This window comes from Tiliqua scincoides, chromosome 2, assembly GCF_035046505.1.
Source record: "Tiliqua scincoides isolate rTilSci1 chromosome 2, rTilSci1.hap2, whole genome shotgun sequence".
NCBI classification, from domain to species: Eukaryota; Metazoa; Chordata; class Lepidosauria; order Squamata; family Scincidae; genus Tiliqua; species Tiliqua scincoides.
The window spans coordinates 139,398,581-139,411,786 of NC_089822.1; the positions used below are offsets into that span (position 1 = coordinate 139,398,581).

The 13,206-nt window shown below is 42.9% G+C and overlaps 1 protein-coding gene and 1 pseudogene across 1 annotated transcript in view; one reads left to right on the forward strand and one right to left on the reverse strand.

Annotated features, from left to right (window-relative positions):
• RAB11FIP4 (RAB11 family interacting protein 4) overlaps nt 1-13,206 on the forward strand; it is a 217,696-nt gene that overhangs the window by 15,767 nt on the left and 188,723 nt on the right. The gene's annotated exons all lie outside the window — the stretch shown is intronic.
• Nucleotides 5,049-5,167, reverse strand: LOC136642277 (5S ribosomal RNA; annotated as a pseudogene).

A 13,206-nucleotide genomic window follows, 5' to 3' on the forward strand; every position in this document is an offset into this window, starting at 1 on the left:
AGGGAAATATTTTCCCTCACCCTTCTGTAAGCCTCTGATCACCAATGGCGCTCCTTGGACCTGTGCCAGCTCTTTAGCTGGCACAAGTCCAAGGAAACAAAGGGGGCATATTGGCTGCTACCGGAGGGGATAGCATCTGGTGTAAGTCGCCCACACTGGGTGCCACCCCCTCTTGCCCCTGAAATGCCTCTTACTCTCCTCCTGTTTTGCCCTCCCTGCCAACCCACCTTCATTGGCAGGTGTTCTTTTCCCTGTTGCCCTGTGTGGGGCCACGCCTGCTTTTCCAGTGGCAGTCTAGAAGCTTAATGAGTTTGACCACCATAAAGTATCTGTTTGAACCTTGTTCACTAGTTGTGAACACTAGTGTTCAGAACACTAGTTCAAAACACTCATTCTGGCAGTGGTAGCTGGTGGAGCAGTCATGCTCAGTCTGTCCATCCCTATCCTATGATAGATGTGGGGATAACAATGCTCACCTCCTTGGGGGCTGTTGCAGTCACTGGTACCTGGGCCTGAGGTGGGGGTGATGCGGTGACATGGCAACATGACCCCCCTACGTCATCCTGTTCCCCCCACACCTGCACACTACAGCCTGCTCCTGAAATTCAGTTTTCCAGGTGGAAGTATTCCAACAATGTTGGTTCCCACCCCAACGAATGACTGTGGCTTCAGCATTTTTATATTTATCCTTGAATAATGGTGCTTATACTTCCAAACAAGTGAGGTAGTAAACAAACTTAAATCTTACTATTAACCAGAGAATGCAGCAACAGTATGATTCTGAGTTGAAATGTGCCACATTGCATAACAGGCATGCCAAAATGTGCAAGATATAACCACTGAAAGGAGTTATCTCCGCAGCTGAGAATTAGCTGCTACCCTAGGAGCTGCTTGCATGAGCCAGTAATTATGTGCTACCATTCAAGTCACTGAAAAGAAACAGCTTTTTAACAATTGGAGCTTTCTCTGTCTCAAGTGTTGCCTTTCATGCATCTTTCTCAAGCTATGTTTGCATCAGTACATAAAAGCAAAAATAACTTAATTTTTTCAAAATGCATTTCCTACGAGATCCAATACAATCTTCCATTTTGCATTGCACCGGCGATGGAGCATGAAATTAGAGAGGTTAAACATCTCTCTTTTCTTTGCATAAGTGCTTGGGAGATTTTCTTGTTCAGCTTCTTTCTTTCATGCCTTCCTTAATATCCATTTTCAAGCTGTACCATTTGGTTTTCTTCAATGTGACATATTGATGAGATTTTTCAGAAATGTTTTACTGGAGGATTCTTCCTGGGGATATTCAGATTTCTCGTGCTTACAGATTTCTTTCTCCCTCTCGGATATCATTAAGCTCTGGAAAGTGAGCTATGTAGATGAGCAACAATGAAATTTGCAGTGTTGTACAATTAGAGTCCCTGGGAAGATGGTGGCTGCCAGCGGAGGCTTATTTGATCATTGGGCTACACTGTCATTTTTGCACGACAGATCATCAGCCTGGAACTAACATTTTAGGATAACAAGAGGATGAAGAAAAAAAAAATCCCCAACCATATGCAGCAAAGTAAAATAAATTCATGATTCTTACTTGGCTGGGACTGGAATCCTATACCCAGTGGTTCCCAGACTGTGGGTCAGGGAACTGGTGGGTTGTGACCTGATTTTTGGTGGGTTGCCAAAAGGTGATGGAAAGATCAGATACTGTAGCTGCTAAAATGCCTTGCAAAGAGCTCAGTCCCTGCACTTTACAAGCATGTGTAAATATAGGGAGATAAGTGTTTGAGGGTCTTTTTTCTGGTTATTATTACTTATAAATAAAATATTTTTTCTTTCTAGATCTCCTTTTTAAAAGCCTGGTAAACCTAGGTGAGTCCCAATAAAATGTTTTTGTTTTTTTTAAGTGGGTCCTGGTGCTAAAAAGTTTGGGAACCACTGCTATATACACAACTACCTGGGAGTAAGTCCTACTGAAGTCGATGAGACAAACAGACCAGTCCTATCCTGGGCTGTCCCCATAGTGTGCAGCACTGCTAGTGCAGCATCTGCATGTTATGGGCTGGCCAGGGACCAGGCAGTGATGGAGAGGTAAGTAAAAAAATCTATTCTGTCATACCATGGTCCCCAATGGACCTACTTGGATCTGCACCAGTTCTTTGGCTGCTGTAAATCTGAGTATGTGCAGGGGAACTTGTCAAGGCAGGGCTGGGGGCATAGGCTATTGGCGGTGCTGCTCATATCCGCCCCCTGCATGCCCTCGACACAAATATAGTCAGGCAGTACCATTAAAAGACCCAGTAATGTCAGCCACGCTGCTTGGGATTCATTCACTTGCTCATCATCCAAGGTGATGCATTATCAGCCAACTGTTGCTTTCTGATGTCTGCGTAGGACAAATGGATCAGTCTCTGTGCAAAAGAATAAACGGACAGAACCTTGACATCAGAGATTGCAACATACAGAAACCCATGGGGGAACATTTCAATCTCCAAAAGAATTCTACTGCCAAGTGACTGTCCTTCAACAGAAAACTTCACATTGAAAGAGTAAAAGCTGAATTAGTATACCAGTGGCGTCACTATAGGGGTGTGGGCTGCACCTGGTGACACACCGGGTCACACCAGGGGGGTCACACCACTACTGGCCAAAATTGTTAAAAAATCACGTTTTAGGAATAATACCATCATGTTATATATCATTCAATGTGGAATTTCATGCAGAATGCAATGAAACAAACTGCATTGGAATAACTCTATCCTGTCAAAAGTTATAGGCAAAAAACTAGTGGGGTGGGGCAATGATGTGTTGCCAGGCCCACCACCGGGGGGGGCATTGCCACACCCACCACATGGGAGGTTGTTCATCATGGGGGTGATGCCACTGCAGTATACAGTATGTGAATCTTGGCAACCTCACAAGAAGGGGCTTGAATTGCAGGGTTTTTTTTATCGTATTGCAGAGTTAATTGACTTAGCATCACTATGAGTTTGTTATCACTAATTGTCTATTGCCTCTGTGCTTAACTTGCATAATTTTAAGCTTGTTACGGATCAGCCTTGTTTAATTTTCTCTTGCTAATTCACTCTGGGGTGTGTGTGTGTGTTTTAATCCTCTAATAGCCCTGTGTGTACCGTATATACCTACTGTATATATGCCTGCTGAGGATTTCACTGTAACTACCTTGAGACTGAAATCCATGAAAGCTTAGATTAAAATAAATTTGTCAGTGCTTAAGGTCCCGTAGGACTCTTTGTGGTTTAAGGAAAATGCCGGAACTCACAGGAAGGTCAAAATTCTATGAAGCACCATTTAAGAAGTATAAGATGGGCTGGACATGTTCAGATAGTTCTGTATCAATTTGGGGGGGTGTGAGAGAGAGATAGGCGGGAGGTGGGAGTAAAGCCTAGTTGACTCAATTAAATGAAGGAAGAATGTTTAAAGAGATGAATGATAACCTGTCAGACTGGGTTGCCAATCATATAATGTATGATTTTATAAGAGTGCTTATTTACAGTTACACTACAGTAACATAAGAACATAAGAACATAAGAACAGCCCCACTGGATCAGGCCATAGGCCCATCTAGTCCAGCTTCCTGTATCTCACAGCGGCCCACTGTATCTCACAGCGGTAAAGTAAAACATAATCTGTATTACTTCCTATTCAAACTATAATTAAAGTCCCTCTCTTGGAACAAAAGCAGATTTTTTCCCAGTTTTTTTTCCTTCAGGATTAACATTTTCGAGGCGCTAATATACGTGCCACCGGAATTCTGCAGGGCTCCTGTGTCTTTTAACAGCTGCTTGAAAAGCCAAAATTTAGCAGGTGATTCTTCTCCTGTCATGGAAATGAGATGATAGGAAAAGCCTCGCCTGCTAAACTTCTGCCAATTAGACAGCTGTTAGACACAGATCCTAGCCAGAAATAAAGTTCACAACTGCATACTGTATAGCCCTTTTTATTGTTTAATGTTACCCTTAACAAACAACAGTAATCAACATGGGTATTGCAGTTTATAGAGTCCTGCACTTTAAATCAGATTTGAACAATGCAAGCCATCTAAATGAATTAAATTACATTGTTTCAAACCCATTTTTCGGTCCCCAGAGCTTAGTGTATTTTAATCAGAGCTGACTGAGGTCTGGCTTTTCCATGTACTGTACAAGGGTCTCACAAGCAGAACTGTTCCTTCCTGATGACATCATCCAGTTAGACAGGAGATTAACCCTTTCATTTAGGGTTAGTGGCCATCTCCTTTTAATGACGGGTATACTATAAAATAAAGGACAAAATCAGGGGAAAAGTCTACCTAACAAAATTAATATGGCATCTTGAAGATAGAGCAGTGTTTCTCAAACTGGGGACCCACTAGGTGGGTCATGAGTCAATTTCAGGTGGATCCCCATTCATTTCAAAATTTTATTTTTAATATATTAGACTTGATGCTACCATGGAATGTGACCGCATTTGGGCAAATGTTACAAACCTGTACTTTTAACAGGCTACTATGTATATGTTTTTAACAATACTAGTAAATGGGACTTACTCATGAATAAGTGTGGGTAGGATTGCAGCCTAGGATTGTATAAAAGTTTCCTGCTTGATGATGTCACTTCCGGTCATGACATCAGTTCTGGTAGGTCCTGACAGATTCTCATGCTAAAAAATGGGTCCCTAAATGGGTCCCTAAAAAATGGGTGCTAAAAGTATGAGAACCACTGAAATAGAGCGTACTTTCATATTCACCCTCTTTTGTTATGATGAATACGCAAATAGATTGGTTCATATGTTTGCATGCTTATTGGCAGACTTACAGTTTTTCTGTTTGCATATTGCCTAGCTAAATGCCAGTTTCACCTGATTAAGACATACAACATTCATATACAGTAATCTCCACAACAGAGAAAGATTTAAGCCTGCTTTATTCAAGTTTATAATGGTAAGGGATGGGGTGACAAGAAACAAACTAGAGCAGATAGGGTGGAGTTCAATGTGGGAGACAGGGCCAGTCCATCCATGAGGCCAACTGAAGCTATTGCAGGTACTATGGTATAAGCCTATAGCACCCAGTATTCCCAGGTGGTCTCCCATCCAAGTACTAACCAGGCCTGACCCTGCTTAGCTTCCAAGATCAGATGAGATCAGGCATCTGCAGGACGCTATTGCATCAGGCAGCAGAATGGGAGTGGTGGTAGGTTTCTTCTCTCTGACTTTTTGTCTTCAGTACTCTTCTTTCTCCTTCTACCCCTTGAATTAGAAAAGGAAGAGGGGGGACAGAGAGGAAGAAGAAATTTAGAAAGAGAGTGCTAATTTGGAACGTTCGAGAGAGGGAAGAGCAGAGGCTGGCACTTCATCAGGTAAGGAGGGCAGCATTTGACATCCAGAGGGACTGGCCCTGCTGAGAGACCAGGTTTCAATTTGCACCTCTGCCATGGTCTTCAACAAGTTACTACCTATCAGCCATCAGTTTTCCACATATTGGAAATAGTCTTGAAAGCAAACACAATTAGTTAAGAATATAAACTACTTTGCAATTTGGAAAAAATTGGTTAGTAAAAAGAACTGAACTGATGCGATTTCCTGTAACTTCCTGGTGATTGAATATATTAGCTCCTTTTTGTTATAGTTTCAGACCAGTTGGGGACAATTTCAAGAGGGCCACAGATCAAGCAAATGTACTCATTTGATATAGGTCTTTGGCAGTCTTGTCATTTTTATGGTGCTAGGAAGGATGATTCTCTTAGCCTGGGTAAGGGAAAATGCATTAGAAGCCAAAGGGAAGCAGCTGGAGCCAAGAAATAGTTTTATCATGGGTATTGTTTCACAGTGACTTCATTCTATGCTGTGTCATCATACACTTTGGCTGCAATCCTATCCACACTTACCTGGGAGTAAATCTCACTGTAGTCAGTGGGGCTTACATCTGAGTAGACTTGTATAAAATTGTGTTTATGTGGCCTTTAGTCAAGTGGTGACCATTTTGCCCTGTATTTTCTTGGACAAAACGGAACTCCAGTGTAGTCTACACACAAAAAAGATGCCAATTTGATGGACTAGTTTCATACTCAGGAGAGCAGCATCTATCAAATGCCCACCAAGCCACAATCTAGAGAATCTAGAGACTTTGATGTTCCCAGCAGAGCCAGATGAATCACGATTCCATTAAGTTCTCTCTTGTGTGTGGTTCTGTTGCAAGGTTGAAGAAAGCAACTCAGAACGACTCGGTACTCAAGGGTGAAGGTTCACAGGCTTTTATTTGAATTGTATACAATTGGTCCATGGGACTCATGTCCAAAGTATGGACCCAGTTTTGACTGTGTCCAGAACTCTTTTACGATTCTTGGCCCTGTGCCTGAAAATCTAGACTTCCCATTCGCTGAAAATTTGACATCATAGATGGGGCTAATTCCTAATAGGATGCAGATAAGGCATACCATACCTGATAGGTACATTTCAGAGTTTATTTGCATTAAAGATGGAAAATAGGTGGGCAACAAGTGATTGGGTGGGGTTTCACCTTAAAACTTAGCCAAAATTACACAATTTCCAAAAGTTTTCAAACACCAGCAGGGTACGCTATATTACAATTTACTCAGGTTTGAACCTTATTCACATGTCCTTTACTAACCTCATTAAAAGAGAACACAAAAACACTTAAACACAGGTGTGAAGACCTCATCTTTGGTAGAACTTCAGACTCACTTCTTGGCATACATCCCCTTCAGATTCATCCTAATTAGGATGGCCTTGTTTGAGCGACCTATCTTAACTCTTCTACATTCTTTTCTATGTGTTCTGCAAACCTCTGCAAAGCAAAGACTTTTAAACTTCTTTTAACAGTTCACTAAAATCAAGCAAGTTGACTTCTATGTCTTAATTCTATATAACTGTTGTGACCAGTTACCTTGAGTACGTACTTTGGTTTGGTATCAAGGGTCACTTGGTTTCCATATGTCTTTTGCCCTAAAAGCATAAAGTATGAAAGCTTTTTAACTTTTGTCTTTATCCCTTGCTTTGCTAAGGAGTGACCTCATTCCTCTTCAGAAGTTGCCTAGCACCTGCTATCTCTTGAGCTACAAAGTGTAAATTCCCTGGGCTAAGGCTTCAGCCAGCTTCTTTCAGTCAGACTAGCAACTTTGCTCTTTAAATGAAACTCTGCGCTTCAGACTTGCAAAATGATTCTAAACACCAAGCAGTTTTTTTCGCTATGCTTATGTGTTGCTCCAGTGGCCTTCAAGTGTGGGTTACAATCTGGGGTCACTGTGCCTCAGTTCTATTCATTGGAGCCTTTCTGAGACTGCCTTGGTCTGGCAGACTGCCCAAAGTAGCTGGATAGGGTAGATGGAATTGTGTGAACATGCTGTGTTTGTCTGCGTTTCCACAAGTCATTTAGAGCTATATGTCAAGGTGAAGGAAATGTTTCATGTGGAAATCACAGATCAGTGGCTCATAATACCTAGAGAGAACTGTATGATTGAGGAAGAAGAAGCTTGATCCCAAAATGACATATCCTGTTTGATCCACGCACATTTGGGTAATTACAACAGTAGAAAGTTTAAAAACAAAAGCAAAACCGATGACTATACAACAAGGTTGTATTTAGTCCTACACTTGCAGGTTATTTGTCCACACCCTCTGAGGATGAGGTTAAGCCAAGGTGCATCAGGGATACCTCCATAATGCAATTGTTTTTTTTCTTCTTGTAGATACCCAGTGTGTCTTCTGTTGAGTCAGGCCTTTGGTTCATCATGTGCAACTATGCAAGATGAGCCAAAGATTAACCTGACTGACAACTGCTCTCCAGGGTTTCAGCCTCTATTATTTAATTATTAAGTAATTATTAAGATACAGGAGGCCTGTCCTTCTCTGCATCTGGTCATCACTGCAGTTTCATAATTTCGAGCTTCCATCACTGACTAGCTTTTTTTCCTAAAAATAAAATAAAAAATACAGCAGCTGCACCTATAAGCAGTTTCCTGAGAGTAAGCCCCATTGAACACAGTGGAACTTAGCTCTGAGTAGACTTGCATAGGCTTGCTTTGTATGACTCATTTGTCACATGCAATCAACTGTGATCAGCAAGGAACAGCTTACCCCATGTTCGGTGGAAAAACAGCCTTACCCTTAATATATAGCAGTGTTTTTCAAGGTTTGTCCTTCACCCTACCGCTTCACATGGTCTGGAAGTAACTGGTAATGACATCATTGCCAGTTACTTATGGGTTGGGAGGCCAAATGCAACATAACAAAGCCAGTAAGAGGCTCAGGGTGGACGGGAGGGCATTTTCAAGGGCGGAAAAGCATTCTTTAGAGCTCTGCCCACCAAGCTGAGCCTCTTACTGTTGTTTGTTACGTCATGTTCCTGTTCTCACTGCCAAGTGGCAAGAGTCCAGGAGTCCTGCAAATGCCACCAGACACCACCTCAAGTACCACTGGTGGTACCCGTACGACTGGTTGAGAAACATTGATATATAGTGTTATTGGGTCATCTCTGTGTTCTTAATCTCAGGAGTAGAGATTTCTGGATTGATGTGGTGCACTGGATCAAGCAAGTTGACAAGGAACCGTTCCATAGAAAACATAATTGTGCAAAAATATTTTCATGAATATATGACCCTATGAGAATTCCCTGTGAGGAATTTCCTCAGGGATAGAAAGGACTGTGGTTTGAAACAAGTTCACAACACTCTACAGTAATTTCTGGTTTCAGAACTTTTCAAAATTAAGGAGTTACCGGACAATTGGTTGTTTTAAACAGCAAAACGATGTGCAGCAGTTACTCAGTTGCTGGTGAGAGAGAGAGAGAGAGAGATCTGACCTGAAGCTGATCTTTGCACTTGAAGAAAAATTGTGTTTTCTCTGCAATAAACTACCATGTAGTGGTGCTGACAAATGTACTTCCTCTGCCAGCTGGTTTTTGCTGGAATTGTGTCTTCCGGATGAACAGTGGTTACTTGAGTGTTGTAGACACTTATTGGATAGTGCCTGTGACATCAATAACAGGTAATGCAGAACCTCTCCACTCCAAGAGGCGCAGAGCGATATATGCATCCAACATGGTGGCCCAGTTTTCACACTTCCTCCCCTCTCATGGCTCATTTGTTATCGTGACACACAGTGTAACATAAAGAGGATACAATGCAAATACAGTTATGTGCTTCAGCATCACAGAGACCAACCTTTAACTATGATTGGCTGAGATGAAAGAGAGATAATGAGCAGGTAACTAACTGCCTGCTTTGTGCTCCTCACAAATGAAATTTTGCACCAAGAGATATTAGATTCTGCAATCAACATAAGTTATGTAAAGCAAAGCAACATACATAAAGTATATTTCCTTAATTTTCATAATTCTGTTTTTTCTGGTTAAGAAGAAGGGCAATGAGTTCCCCTCTAGCTACCAAGCGGACATCCACATCTCTGTAGCCGTATGGATAGAAATTTGCTATTTGTTTTTAAAGTGGAATTTTCTCGATCGACAGTTCGGTAGGCCATTTGCTGCTGGGCAGGATCCATATAGCCCTGATAATAAGGAAATATGGGCCACCTTTGAGTGACATTTAAGTCTCAACAGTCTTCCATTTCAATAAAAGATAAGGTGCGACCTTGAGTCTTCCATCATCTTCATTTAAATTTCTTAGTACTGTACTTACCATAATCCTGGAAATGGATGAAATATGTTCCAGAAAAGTAGAAAAATAATGCATCAGTGTGGAAGCAAATGAGAGTTTAGCATAGGCTGGGTGAAGTGATGTTTTTCCCCTGGCTGTTTTAGAATGTGCAAGCCCATATTGTGTTCTTTACTTAAGACAGATGTGAAGGCATACTACCTGGATTTCACTTCATGCTGTCATCACCAAGAGGCATATTCTGTTTTTTTTAAATCTTCTATAAGTCTTGCATTAGCATTTTCTTCCTTTGCATTGAGAGACCAGATGCAACGTGACAGACACCAGTAAGAGGCTCAGGGTGGATGGGAGGGCTTTTCGAGTGCGGAAAAGCATTATTTGGAACCTCCTACCACTGTTTGTTGTGTCCAGGTGTCCCACAAATACCACCAGACACCACCTCAAGTACCACTAATGGTACCCATACGATTGGTTGAGAAACACTGGCACAGACCTTTACTTTGGCTGCTTTTCCAGTCCTGTGTTCTCTCTATGTAAGAATGGCTGCAGTTCTTTCTTTGTCCAAGTAAAGTTCTTAACAAAGTCAGTTTTGCATGATGTGGTTCAGTACCTCTCTTTCCAAGTACCTTAGGCTGCAATTCGAGAGATACTTCTCTGGGAGAAAGGCTGCAATCCTAACCACACTTTCCTGAGAGTAAGCCCCATTGAACAAAATAGGACTTACTTCTGAGTAGACGTGGTTAGGATTGTGTCCTCAGTCCTATTGAAGAGAATGGGATTTACTTCTGAAAATGCATGGATCGGATTGGCTTGTTAGAAATGAAAATATTTGTCCGAACTGAGTGACTGTAGTTGTCATTTTTACCTGTGTCCTAATTTATTCCACTGTCCTTTGCTATTGCAATTGTACATCAGAGTAGTTCCTTTCACCATGAGGATCGAGCTTTTTCTGAGTCATTATAAGTGGAAATAAGCATGAATGATTTATGTAATATTTCCAGCAAAGGCTAGTGAATTGATAACAATGCAATAATGCTGCTTTAAATGACTTCAGATTGTCTTTGAAAAAATCTGCCTCCCCGCCCCCACTCCTCCTATTACTGTGGCCTGTATGTAGTATTTTACATAAGAACAGCCCCACTGGATCAGGCCATAGGCCCATCTAGTCCAGCTTCCTGTATCTCACAGCAGCCCACCAAATGCCCCAGGGAGCACACCAGATAACAAGAGACTTGCATCCTGGTGCCCTCCCTTGCATTGGCATTCTGACATAGCCCATTTCTAAAATCAGGAGGTTGCACATACACATCATGGCTTGTAACCCATAATGGATATTTCCTCCAGAAACTTGTCCAATCCCCTTTTAAAGGCATCCAGGTCAGATGCCATCACCACACCCTGTGGCAAGGAGTTCCACAGACCAACCACACGCTGAGTAAAGAAATATTTTCTTTTGTCTGTCCTAGCCCTCCCAACACTCAATTTTAGTGGATGTCCCCTGGTTCTGGTGTTATGTGAGAGTGTAAAGAGCATCTCCCTATCCACTTTAGCCTTCCCATGCATAATGTCTTAAAGGGCGTTAGGCCACTGGGTTTGCCAGCCTTCAGCACTAGTTCCTCCTCTTTATTTGCATACAAGGAACCATGGAATAACAGTCTATTGTTTCATATTCTTACAGAAAAGAGAAATGTAGTAATCACAAATAAGGAGCTTCTTTCAGAAAATTCTATGGACATAGGCCACAATCAATGGCACTGGTGATGGCTGAGAAAGTTCCTTTCTAAGGGTAAACGAACAGTGAAGCACCAACATATGGAGACAGGGGTGAGCAGTGAGGTGGCAAAGTTTGCAGACGACACCAAACTTTTCCGAGTGGTGAAGACCAGACGTGATTGTTAGGAGCTCCAGAAGGATCTCTCCAAACTGGTCTTTAAGATGTCTACAGATTTGTCTTTCTAGCTGATGTGCTTTGGGAATTTGGGAACTATTTAAAAATGGCATTCCTAGCTGCAGTTGAAAGGGAGTTTGGCAGAGGCAGCAGCAGCATTCTGGCTTCATTAAAGGGGGGGGGAAGTGGTGGCTCAGTCCCTCTCCAACTGACACCAGCGCATTGCATAAATCCCCACTTCTGCTGGGAAATGTAATTTTCCAAAGGGCTTTCAGGAGCCTTTGGAAAATGGCACTGGAAGAAAGTATAATGTCCTTAGCGTCTGTGGCATTTTACGACTAAAATTACTGTCACAGTGGCATTTAGATTCATTGACTGATTTAAAATAAAGTTGGGAAAGCAGTTGTGGCTGTCTCATAGGATATGGAGCTTGGCCTAAGGCAGAGCCTAGGAGAGGGGGGTAAAGGGGGTCATTTGTACCTGGGCCCAGGGTCAAAAAGGGGCCCAGGAGCCAATGGAGAGGACCCAGACATTTCCTGGGGTATTACACTTTCCTATCTACTCAGACTTGTTGCCAATGCTGGGGATGCTCACGGGATGCTGGGGACAGGGCTTAAGAGAGGGGGGATAAAGGGGGTAATTTGTGCCTGGGCCCAGGGTCAAAAGGGAGGCCCAGGAGCCAAAGGAGAGGACCCAGACATTTCCTGAGATCTACTTTCCTATCTTTCCTATCTACTCAGACTTGTCGTCTGCATGGGATGCTGGGGACACTCCTGATGCCACATGGGTTGGTAGACCTGGGCTCCAAAGACTTTTTCAGCAGTCTCTACCCTCCCTCCCATCATTTCACCCCTCCTTGTCCCTATTCTGCTCAACAGTCACCACCCTCCCCGGCTCTGTTTCACCCCTCCCCCTTTGCAAAGGGGCCCAAAACAAACTTTGTAGCCCCTGATAAAATTTCTCTCAGAAGCCCTGTCTGGGGACACTACCACGAGTGTGCGGCCGCAGCTTCTGGCGAGTCATATATGCTGGGCCAAGGAATGCATACCTGATACTGCTTAACACAGTGTCAAATCTGGGAGGAAACTGGCCTGCTCCAGGAACTCTTTGGCTTGTGGACCTCCTTGCCGTGAAGGCATGTATAGGAGCTCAGGTACACAGCTGTGGGTCTACAGTTGCTGCAGAAACAAGTTTTAGTATGCACAGGACACTTTCCATTCTAGTGGGAGCCTAAATATGTTGATGCTAATTTTCTGCATGATTTTCTATATTTAAAAGATTTTAGAGACACTTAAGAGTGTGTTTGATTTTCCGTTATTTCTGTATCTAGCTGCCGATGCTACCTGAGTGGGTAGACCTGGGCTCTGAAGACTTTTCCAGCTATCTTCACCCTATTTTGCCCCTCTCTGTCCCCATCCTGCTCACCCGTCACCACCCTCCCCTCCCCTGTTTTGCCCCTCCTTGCCCCCACTCTACTCACCCGTCACCACCCTCCCCTGCTCTGTTTCACCCCTCCCCTTTTGCACAGGGGCTCAAAAGAAACTTTGTAGCCCCTGACAAAATTCCCCTCAAAAGCCCTGGCCTTAGGCTGCAGGTGGGGGCCCATAAGATTGAATTCACCTCCTTACCCCCCCCCCAAATTATTCCCTACACCTAGAAAACCAACACGTCAAGAGGATAAATTTTAGACTAGTG